The sequence below is a fragment of the Alosa pseudoharengus genome, unplaced genomic scaffold (assembly GCF_046254945.1).
Source record: "Alosa pseudoharengus isolate Yale_2024_CS ecotype anadromous, Long Island Sound unplaced genomic scaffold, YU_APseudo_1.1 YU_APseudo_1.1_scf_1, whole genome shotgun sequence".
In the NCBI taxonomy this organism is placed as follows: Eukaryota; Metazoa; Chordata; class Actinopteri; order Clupeiformes; family Clupeidae; genus Alosa; species Alosa pseudoharengus.
In genome coordinates, this window is record NW_027468564.1 from 13,915,946 (window position 1) to 13,926,166 (window position 10,221).

Below are 10,221 nucleotides of genomic sequence, written 5' to 3' on the forward strand. Positions count from 1 at the left end.
CGCGAGTATAAATGGTTACGGCGCTCCCGTGACGTCACATTGTCACGCTACAGGTCGGGAATGGCGAGTATGCAGACGCCTTTTTCTAGCCGGTGCCTGGCGTGTATGTGTATTTGAATGCAGTAAAGCAATTCGTTACACTCGTTATCAGTGTTTCCTCTAGGATTTTTTTAAGCAGTGGGGGCAGGCCCGTCCGAACACTCCCCCCCCCCGTCCCAGCACCACGGAACTGACAACTGACACTTCGCTGCAACACAAACAATTACATTTATTAACCTCTATTCACACACTCTATTCAATGAGGCATTATTTTCAGTTGTGATTGAACTGTATTTTTGGAGAATCTACAACAGGTCTGCAAAATGAATTTTACAAGAAATTCTTCGTGGGGAAACCAAAATTCAAAGAAGCCTTGCTGTGCACATTTAATTTTTCTTTTGGAAAAATAACTCCAAGGCTCGGTTATAGGGGAATTCAGAAAGAGGTGGTCCATTGATGCTGAGTAGCATACATGCTGTTAGATCAGGGGTGGGCAAACTTTTTGGCTCAAGGGCCACATTGGGTTTTGAAAATTGCCGCACAACAACCCCCCCCCCCACGACACATATATAAAAAACTATTGTTTTTATAGCCTATAATTTAGTATGAAAAGTATTTCTTTTAAAATATGAATTGCTTAAAAATACTGCTAATTTTATGCAGTTTAACAAATGTATAAATTGTGCACTGTCGCTTTAAGACAGTCACTTTAATTCACGTTTATTTCTCAATGATCTTCTGCCTGCACCGCTATGGCTAGTGCTGTGCCTATGGCTGGGCCCTCTGACAGTTTTTAAATGGTCAGTAGTGGGAACTACTGTTGCCTTCATGATTTCCTTTTAAAAGTTTCTTATAAGAAGGAGATATCAATTATCAACAATGGCAAGCCAGCTGGAACCTGCGGCTCTCTCTCCCTCTTGTGAGTGCAGACGTGTTCCCAATTAAATGGATCGCATAACGTTCACATTAGATCTGCTGCAAAGGAGATAACTAAGAGTTAACTTAGTTTAACATGATGTTATCTCTATTTAACATGATGTTTTGACATTGACATTGCAAACGTTCTCTAAGGAGAATGAAAAGCAGTTTGCAGTAAGGCTAACCAACGTCGTCTCTATCGCAGGAAAAAAATAGCGAGCAGCCTGATAACCAAATGAAATGCTCGGCGGGCCGGATCCGGCCGCGGGCCGCAGTTTGCCGACCCCTGGCCTAGGCTAAGCATTCTGTAGCCTAATTCGTTAGAAAATTAAAAAAATGGTTGCACTTCTTTTTGCTAATTTATTTTCACATTTAGCAACAAGGGTAACAAACGTTTAGGTTGTGCGGCCTTTGTGCGTCTGTGTAGCCCAAATCATTAAAAAATAAACTTTTCCGTGTCATACAACACAACTATTTACTTTAACATCATTACATCTATTACTACATCTATAGACTATTTCCAATTTGTATTATATTAGTGACTCACTTATCGTTTTAATGTTTCCAGATGTTTGATATCAGGACGTGAGCTGTCAGAACTGACCAGTTGAACGTTGTCTTATTAAAACGGACCCACTGCGGTGACGTTTTTGGTGGAGGTGTTGTTTAATAGTGACTCAGAAGAAAGCAAACGTTTGGACAATAAGCACATCAACACACTATGTGGAGGTAAACTGGACAGCCCCAAACCTCTGAATAGTTCTGCTTGTTGTTAAATTGCAATGTTAGCGGTCGCCAACGTGGGTGCATAATGTCGGCAGGATCATTTAAAAGGCAACTGCGACTATTGTGCGTCTGCCCCATTTCTGATACCGTGGGAGAAGAAAATTAAACCGTGGCGGGCCGCCACTACCAAATCAACATAGAGGAAACACTGCCGTTATACTTCCTGACACTGAGGCCGTCGGCCCGCCGGCCCACAATTGCAAGGGTGTTTTTTCCAGCTCACAGGCACTAGGGGGAAGCGAGGCGGCCACCATTCAACCCGAAAAAAGTCATATAACCATTCCAATGACTCTGAAGCTGTTAAATGAAGGTAAATTAAGCTAAAAAACTTGCATTTTAAGCTAAAAAACCTGCTTAGTGTGCCTTTAACACTGGTCCCTCTCTGCAGAACGTCAATAAAATATTGAAGTGATGAGCTCGCAAAAGCAAAGCAGATAGAAAAAACTCATACAAAACTAGCCTACAACACACACACAGACAGCGTCATGCTCAGGGGAGAGAGAGTGCATATTGTGCACAGGTATTTTATGATAGTTGGTTCCGGATGGTGTCTTACTAATTTGCTGAAGAAAGACTTATGATTATGGATAAAAAGAACACTCTGAAAAGGATTAAGGCAATGAGGAGCAATGCTATAGCAGTGGAAGACTCATGTTGCTGTATCAGCAGATGAGAAGGAATCGTTAGGCTATGTATCCTGAAGCTCCTGAAAGTGACAAAGTTGATGTAGTACATAACTTCATCCTCAACTATGCTGCTGAGGAGGAAATGGAATTGTTAATGAGATGAGGTGCATAATGACATCGTGTCATTATACATGTCCCTGTTTCCCTGTCATCATGTCATTGCTCTCGTCTCGTTGACTCTGGTTGTAATTTCACCCGAAGTTGCTGCACCTTCCAATGAGCGTTGTCTGCACTGTTAGATCTATAGAACATCTACTTCCTTGTAATAAAATGGGCTGATATATGCCAGTCATTCCTTTTATAATCATGGGGCAACACTTTGGGGAAATTTGCGTTGTAATTCACTAACGAAACAGGCATGAGAGGGAAGAAAAAAGTCACCAGACACACAAAAGAGTCTCTAGATTTGTTGTCAGATAAGCTTTTCAGTCGCCAGAGGCGGCCAAAAGTTGCTAAATCTAGCGACAAGTCGCTAAATTGGCAACAATGAAATGACTACACTTCCACTATGAGATTTCTGTAGTAGTTCTGTGTACAAATTACTACATTTACAAATTTGCCTTTAACAGCATTTAAGAAATTTCCTCGGCGGTTACACCCACGGACTCCAGCAGACTTTATTGGCGTTTTTGTGTGTGTGTCGTGTGTGTGTGTCGTGTTTGTGTGTGTGTTTGTGTGTGTGTGTGTGTGTGTCGTGTGTGTGTGTCGTGTTTGTGTGTGTGTGTGTGTGTGTCGGCGTTTTTGTGTGTGTGTGTGTCGGCCGCTGTTGATTTCCTGGTGATGTAATGCATACATGAAATGCATACATAATCGTATGACAACAATTCATGTGCTATGTTTTTGCATGAGGTTTATTTTAGGCGTTGGTATTGGGCATTTAATTCATGTGCTATATGTTTGCATGAGGTTTATGTTTTTTGTTGGTATTGGGGATTTCATTATTTGGGCACCCACTGACAGAACCATAAATCAGTGCCTATGCTCACACACACACATAAGCACAAGCAAGCATATTCACAAAGACACACATATACATACACACACATACACACACACACACACACACACACACAAGCACAAACAAGCAAATCCCCCCCCCCCCCCCCACACACACACATATACATACACGCCCCACATACACACAAACACACACACACACACTGTAATTTTAAAAAGATAAGAATAACACTCCAATCCTTCACAGAGCTTTCAATGAGCCACATTATAAGCAATAGGCCAAAACCACCAGTTTCCCAATTCAAGCACTGAACACGGGGCAGCCGTGGCCTACTGGTTAGGTAAATAAAGTTGACTTGACTTGACTATAATCAATAGGCCAAAACCACCTGTGTGTTTTTTACCATATCTGTATATACCTATACATTACTCATCTTGCACTGTATACCTAGCTTGAGTTGCTGCAGCCAACAGCCAGGGATAGGCAGTAAGAACTTGACTTCTTGACTTTGTTTGGGTGGGCAAGACTCCTAGGGCCGGCCCTGATGCAGGATGCTGTTAAGTAGTGAAGTGATATGCAGGTAGCCAATGTTTTAAGTCACCTAGTTGAGTTAGACAGAAGACGAGCCCTGATTGCTCTGTTAAGGTATTTCTGTCCCTCCCAAACTGTGCTAAAATGGTGTGTTTAACAGCACCCCTGGACCCTCATAGTCTATCTCCCTTAGTGTGTGTGTGTGTGTGTTAGTGTGTGTGTGTGTGTGTGTGCTATTTCATAGTATATCTTCCTGAGTGTGTGTGTGTGTGTGTGTGTGTTGTTAGTGTGCCCCCCAGGTGGAGGAAATAATCTCAAGAATTATTAGAATGTCCCGTTCATCTCTCGTGTTGTGTGAAATTGAGAATTATTAGAATGTCCCGTTCATCTCTCGTGTTGTGTGAAATTGAGAATTATTAGAATGTCCCGTTCATCTCTCGTGTTGTGTGAAATTGAGAATTATTAGAATGTCCCGTTCATCTCTCGTGTTGTGTGAAATTGAGAATTATTAGAATGTCCTGTTCATCTCTCGTGTTGTGTGAAATTGTGACATGGTGCATATAATTGATTCAGATTTCGACTGTGACATTTCCTCTTATGTCACATTGCATGAGATTGTGGAAACATGCATGTTCCCACAGTTGTATTCTTTATTTACGACCATGATAAGTACAAGTAGTTATTGACAAGTAGAATAAGTACAGGTAGTTATTGACAAGTGGGAGAAGTACAAGTAGTTATTGACAAGTAGAATAAGTACAGGTAGTTATTGACAAGTAGGAGAAGTACAAGTAGTTATTGACAAGTACAATAAGTACAGGTAGTTGTTGACAAGTAGGAGAAGTACAAGTAGTTATTGACAAGTAGGACCCAGAGCCTGTAAAAAGTTTGGACGCCTTTTTGGTTGCTCCGCCTAATTCTGAAGAAGTCCAGACAACGACTCTACTTCCTTCGTCAGCTAAGGAAATTCAAAGTTTCTACATCCATCATGAAGGCCTTCTACACTTCAGCGGTTGAGAGTGCTCTAACTGGTAGCATCATCACCTGGTATGGGAACTCCACAGTTAGAGATTGTAGTACTCTGCAGAGAGTAGTGCGCTCAGCTGAACGTACTATAAGATCTCAACTCCCTGCTCTACAAGATATCTATTCCAGAAGAGTACTCCTAAGAGCCCAAAAGATTCTGAAGGACTCTTCTCATTCTAACAATGGATTATTCCGAGCGCTGAAATCAAGAAGACGCCTATGTAGTCACAAAGCCAGAACTGAGAGACTCAGGAGAAGTTTCTATCCCCAGGCCATCCGAACTCTGAACTCACACTATACTGACTTTGCACACATTCACTCCTCAGCACTCTCAAACATTTCCCAACTCTGAACTCACACTATACTGACTTTGCACTCATTCACTCCTCAGCACTCATGACCCCCTCCCCCACACACACACACACCTACAAGACTTTTAGCACTTTTACATCCCTCTCCCTATGCTACAGGGACCGTATTCACAAAGCCTTTTATCTTACCACTAGGAGTAGGGGAGAGTGGGGTGAGTTGTGCCAGTTTTTACTTAAAGTGACTTTAAAGGGAGGCCATGATAGCAATGCTTCCAACTACAATATGAACATATATTTCAGGATGTGGTGCATCTTTGGGAACAATCACTTTCGATCTGAAATATAGTATTTAAGAGATATAGCTTTCTGAAAAAAAGTGGTCTTGTGGCACAACTTGCCCCCGGTGCGGGGTAAGTTGTGCCTTTGAAGAGAATGCATTGGGGTAAATTGTGCCATAGATTATTGAAGTAAAACAGTATATTTTGATCTGACACTGTAATGCTTTATAAAAGTTAGACAAATTCAATACAAAATTACTCATTTAAGGTTTATTTAAAGTTATTTTACAACATCAAAGGCCAGTTTTCTACAAGCCTGTTGCGCCACATGAGCACATCAAAGGTCATTTTCCGTTGTCACACCATTTCATCCATGTTGTAGATCTTGTGTGGAGGGAAGTCATACCTGAAATGAGATGAAAGTTTTGTTGATCAGAGAAGTTTACAGCAGATTTAGGTGGTTGGATGTGGTTGTGTAGATGTCAACTCTGCCACTACCTAGAGATGATGTTCCCCCTCTCCTTCCCAGGCTTCCTAGTCAGTGTGTGTGTGTGAGAGAGAGAGGGAGAGAGAGCATGTGTGTGTGAGAGAGAGAGAGAGAGTCCTGTACACAGGAGTGTCTTTCTGGGGCTGACATGTCAAAGCCATATGATTACCTGTCCATCACTTTAGGTTATCAAATAACTCCCCCACGTTGTGCCTATTAATGGCAGTAGCTCTACCAACAGAGGTTGCTTCAGAAGTGCGGCATGACAAATGACGGCGTGCTTTAAAGGCTCCAAACCAATCACATCCTAGAAAATATTAAAAGTTTATTAGTATTATTAGCATATCTCTTAAATTGTCCCTTATTGAGCCCTTGAGTCCCTTGTGTTTAGATAAGTTGAAGCTATACGCTCTAAATAAGTACCCAATTTTGCTTCTCTTATCTGCATGAGCATTCCTGGGAAATAATTGTTAAACTTCCCTTTTACTTTTTCCCCTTTTTATTAATAAATGCACATAACCAAACCTGCTTTTTCCTCTCTGATCCAGCTGGCAGGGATATCGATGTCATTTCTTTTTGCGTACTCAAGAGCAAGTTCACAGCATTTCATGGGACTTAGACCGTGAAACATTACTGCTAGTGCCTTTATATGTTCTGCCAGCTCCTTCTCCAAACAGTATGCCCTGCCTGTCTTCCTCTTATAACTCTGTAGCATGATGGTATATTTCTGTTTTTGGTCTAAAATTAAGACTGTCACATAGTTTTAGTGATACAATGTAAGGATAAAATGCACAATTACAATAAAATAATATGTTTAAAACATTATTTATAAGTGGGGGTGAGTTGTGTCACTGGCACAACTTAACCCAGGCCCTTTGGCACAAATCACCCCAACCCCACCATTTTGAAAAAAAAATGCATCATCCATCAGATTTGAGCTAACATCATGCTAGCTGTATAGACTCATAATGTAGCTTACTAAAGCACTAAAACATGTGTGAAATCTTTTCAAACTTGTCTATAACTGTTTTGACAACAATCAAAAAAACATGATCATAGAAATTTTACTTTGAAAGGCAAAAAACAGTTCTTTTAACTTAAATGTGCTTACCTGTCATGCAATGAGGCTCTCTTCTCTGCAGGATGAGTGAAATGGCTGAGTCTTCAAAAATGTGTGGTCACATGACCAATTTCTTCTATGGTTTCCTAGAAATAGGAGGTGGCACAACTTCCTCACTGGCACCAATCACCCCCCTCTCCCCTACTCCTAAATCGCACTAAAAGATTTTAGCTAGGAGTTTTCTCTTAAAAGTTATTCACAAAGCCTTTCAGACCTACTCTTAGTAAGGAAAAATGACAACTCCTAAACTAAGAGTGAGTCTTCGTTGCTATGGATGACGTCATTACTCATGCACGAGCTTGATTGAAGTGACCACCTTGATTGGCTGATGATTGTAACGCAGGAATGATTCCAAACACCTCCCTTACGATGATGAGTGACAGGTGACAGGTCGGAGAATGCGTGCGCTACACAAGTAGTGCGAAGGACGGAAAATGATGAATAACTGAATAAAAAGGCCTAGCCTAAATGAATAAAGAGTAAGGCAAAACAAATAGCCTAGTAGCCTAATGAAACATAGGCCTACAGATTGATGCAGTATCTTTGCAACATTATTAAATGAATCTGTCACCATATGCCTATGTTTGCAAAGAGGAGAACATTTAATTTGATTCACAATGAAACGTTACATTTAATTTACATGTTGACAATGAGTCGTTTTGGTTGTTGTTGGTGGCGTTATTGCATCCCTTTTATGCCTACAATGCAAAATTGTTCCCTCGCGATTGGAAGCTCCTGTTGCCGCATACGCATTTCAAAACATCGCGACGTGAAATGCCGCAAAAAGCTGTTTGTGAATAGGTTTTAGTGAGTTAGGAGTCTTTTTATTTATTATTTTTGATTTCTCCTCCATCTACCCATGTCCTTGATTGCCTAGCCTTCTGCCCCCACCCCCCACCCCATCGCCAACACACTCACAAAAAACACACACACTTACATCATCACTGTCATCACCTCACATACATACAGCACACTGCTTGCTACAGTAAGCCTCCTCTACATACTTGCTGCACACTGCCCCCCCCCTCCCTACATACACAGCACATTAGTTCATCAGGAAGCTTCTCCAACACACATCCACTACATACTTACAGCACACTGCCCCCCCCCCCCCCCCCCCCAATACACAGCACATTGTCTCATGAGGAAGCTTCTCCAACACACATATTGCACACTGCCCTCTCCCCACATACACAGCACACTATCCCATCTCCCCTGTCATCCCCCCAACACACACACCAAGACCCCTGGCAGTTGGGTTAGCTCCTTGAGCCGTGGATCTGCCCAAGGTTTCCTTGGTAAGGGAGTTTTTCCTTGCCCCTGTTGATCTTGGGTGCTCCTTGTTGGTGCCCCCCCCCCCCCCATCCCAATCCTCCTCCACCTTTCTTATGCAGCCCTTGCCACTTAATCTACTAAACCCCTCTTCTACTGCACTTTTTACCCCCCCCCCCATTAATGCACAAATAGGCTGACACCAGACATAATTTCACTGCATTTCTTACTTCCAATAACTATATGCATGTGACAATAAACTTCCTTGTATTCTTGTGTCCTTGTATGTCACCCTTATGTAGATACCTTCAAGTAAATTGTTACCAATTAATGTACACTAGGTGTAAAGTATGTGTAAAGAGCTATATTAACTAGATTGTGTCAGACCTTATTGTCATTTATACCAGTTACCACTAAAGGACGACTCAAATAACACAAAATAAACAGGGCAACTATGTTACGTCAACATTTGCCAGTTACCACTATAGGACAACTCAAATAACACAAAATAAACAGGGCAACTATGTTACGTCAACATTTATACCAGTTACCACTAAAGGACAACTCAAATAACACAAAATAAACAGGGCAACTATGTTACGTCAACATTTATACCAGTTACCACTAAAGGACAACTCACATAACACAAAATAAACAGGGCAACTATGTTACGTCAACATTTGCCAGTTACCACTATAGGACAACTCACATAACACAAAATAAACAGGGCAACTATGTTACGTCAACATTTATACCAGTTACCACTAAAGGACAACTCACATAACACAAAATAAACAGGGCAACTATGTTACGTCAACATTTGCCAGTTACCACTATAGGACAACTCACATAACACAAAATAAACAGGGCAACTATGTTACGTCAACATTTGTCAGCATGGCATGTCCCACATACCTGGGGCCTGTACTACGAAGGGAGCTTAACCTACCCAGATGTAACCCAGGGTTACTTTGTTAAACCGGGGTTGACAAAACCTGGTTATCTTAAGTGGTGTTATTCGGTACTACGACGCTGATTATGAAGTTGATTTGTTGAGCCGGGGTTAACCTCATTGGAGTTTGTGCGCGTTCACATAAAAGGGGCGGGTTGCAGCGCAAATCACCACTTTCAGTGATGACGCGTTCACCTTATTTTACGGATGAGGAATGCAAAATTATTATGACAAGTTATGGGGAATTAAAACCCACTCTACGACAAAAATCAAATACGTCGGCAGTGAACAAAGCAAGGCAAGACTGTTGTCAACGTATTGCAGATCGGGTAGCCTAAATGCCTAAAAGTAAAGTTTTATTTCCACATGTTCTTCAAATACGGAGGATTAATAGCTTGCGGAATGTATTTAATGAGTTGAAATAATTAAATTGCCTATTTTGAGTTCATAGAAATGCCTACAGATGCAACACAATTTAGAAGTGGGCATATAGATTACAGTAATAAGGATAATTGAATGTTTAAGTAGCCCCATTGACTGATTTAGTGTATGCCTAATCCTGTGAACATTTCAGATGCAACACCATTGCCAAACGCACATGGCAGCAGGTGAAAATGAAACACAAACACATTATTCAGAATAGTGGTTTATATAGTCATAGCTTGCATTAATATTTCTTAATTATGAAAACATGCAGGCCTAGTATGCTTATAGGTTATAGCCTTCACTTGGCCTCTGTTTTACAGCTAACAAGAAAAAGGTGTCTTTGAACACTACTGTAAGGCACCAGAGTGTTTTACAGTAGCAGAGGAGTTGGCCATCGCAAATAATAGTGGAAGGCCGATTATGGAGGGGGT

General features: G+C 41.3%; 1 long non-coding RNA gene across 1 annotated transcript; it reads right to left on the reverse strand.

Annotated features, from left to right (window-relative positions):
• Positions 1-5,852: 5,852 nt before the first annotated feature.
• Positions 5,853-7,156, reverse strand: LOC143122551 (uncharacterized). Its single transcript, XR_012986730.1, has 3 exons — positions 7,132-7,156; positions 6,190-6,327; positions 5,853-5,939 (listed from the first exon to the last, which is right to left on the reverse strand). It is a non-coding gene; the product is annotated as an uncharacterized LOC143122551 (long non-coding RNA).
• Positions 7,157-10,221: the final 3,065 nt, after the last annotated feature.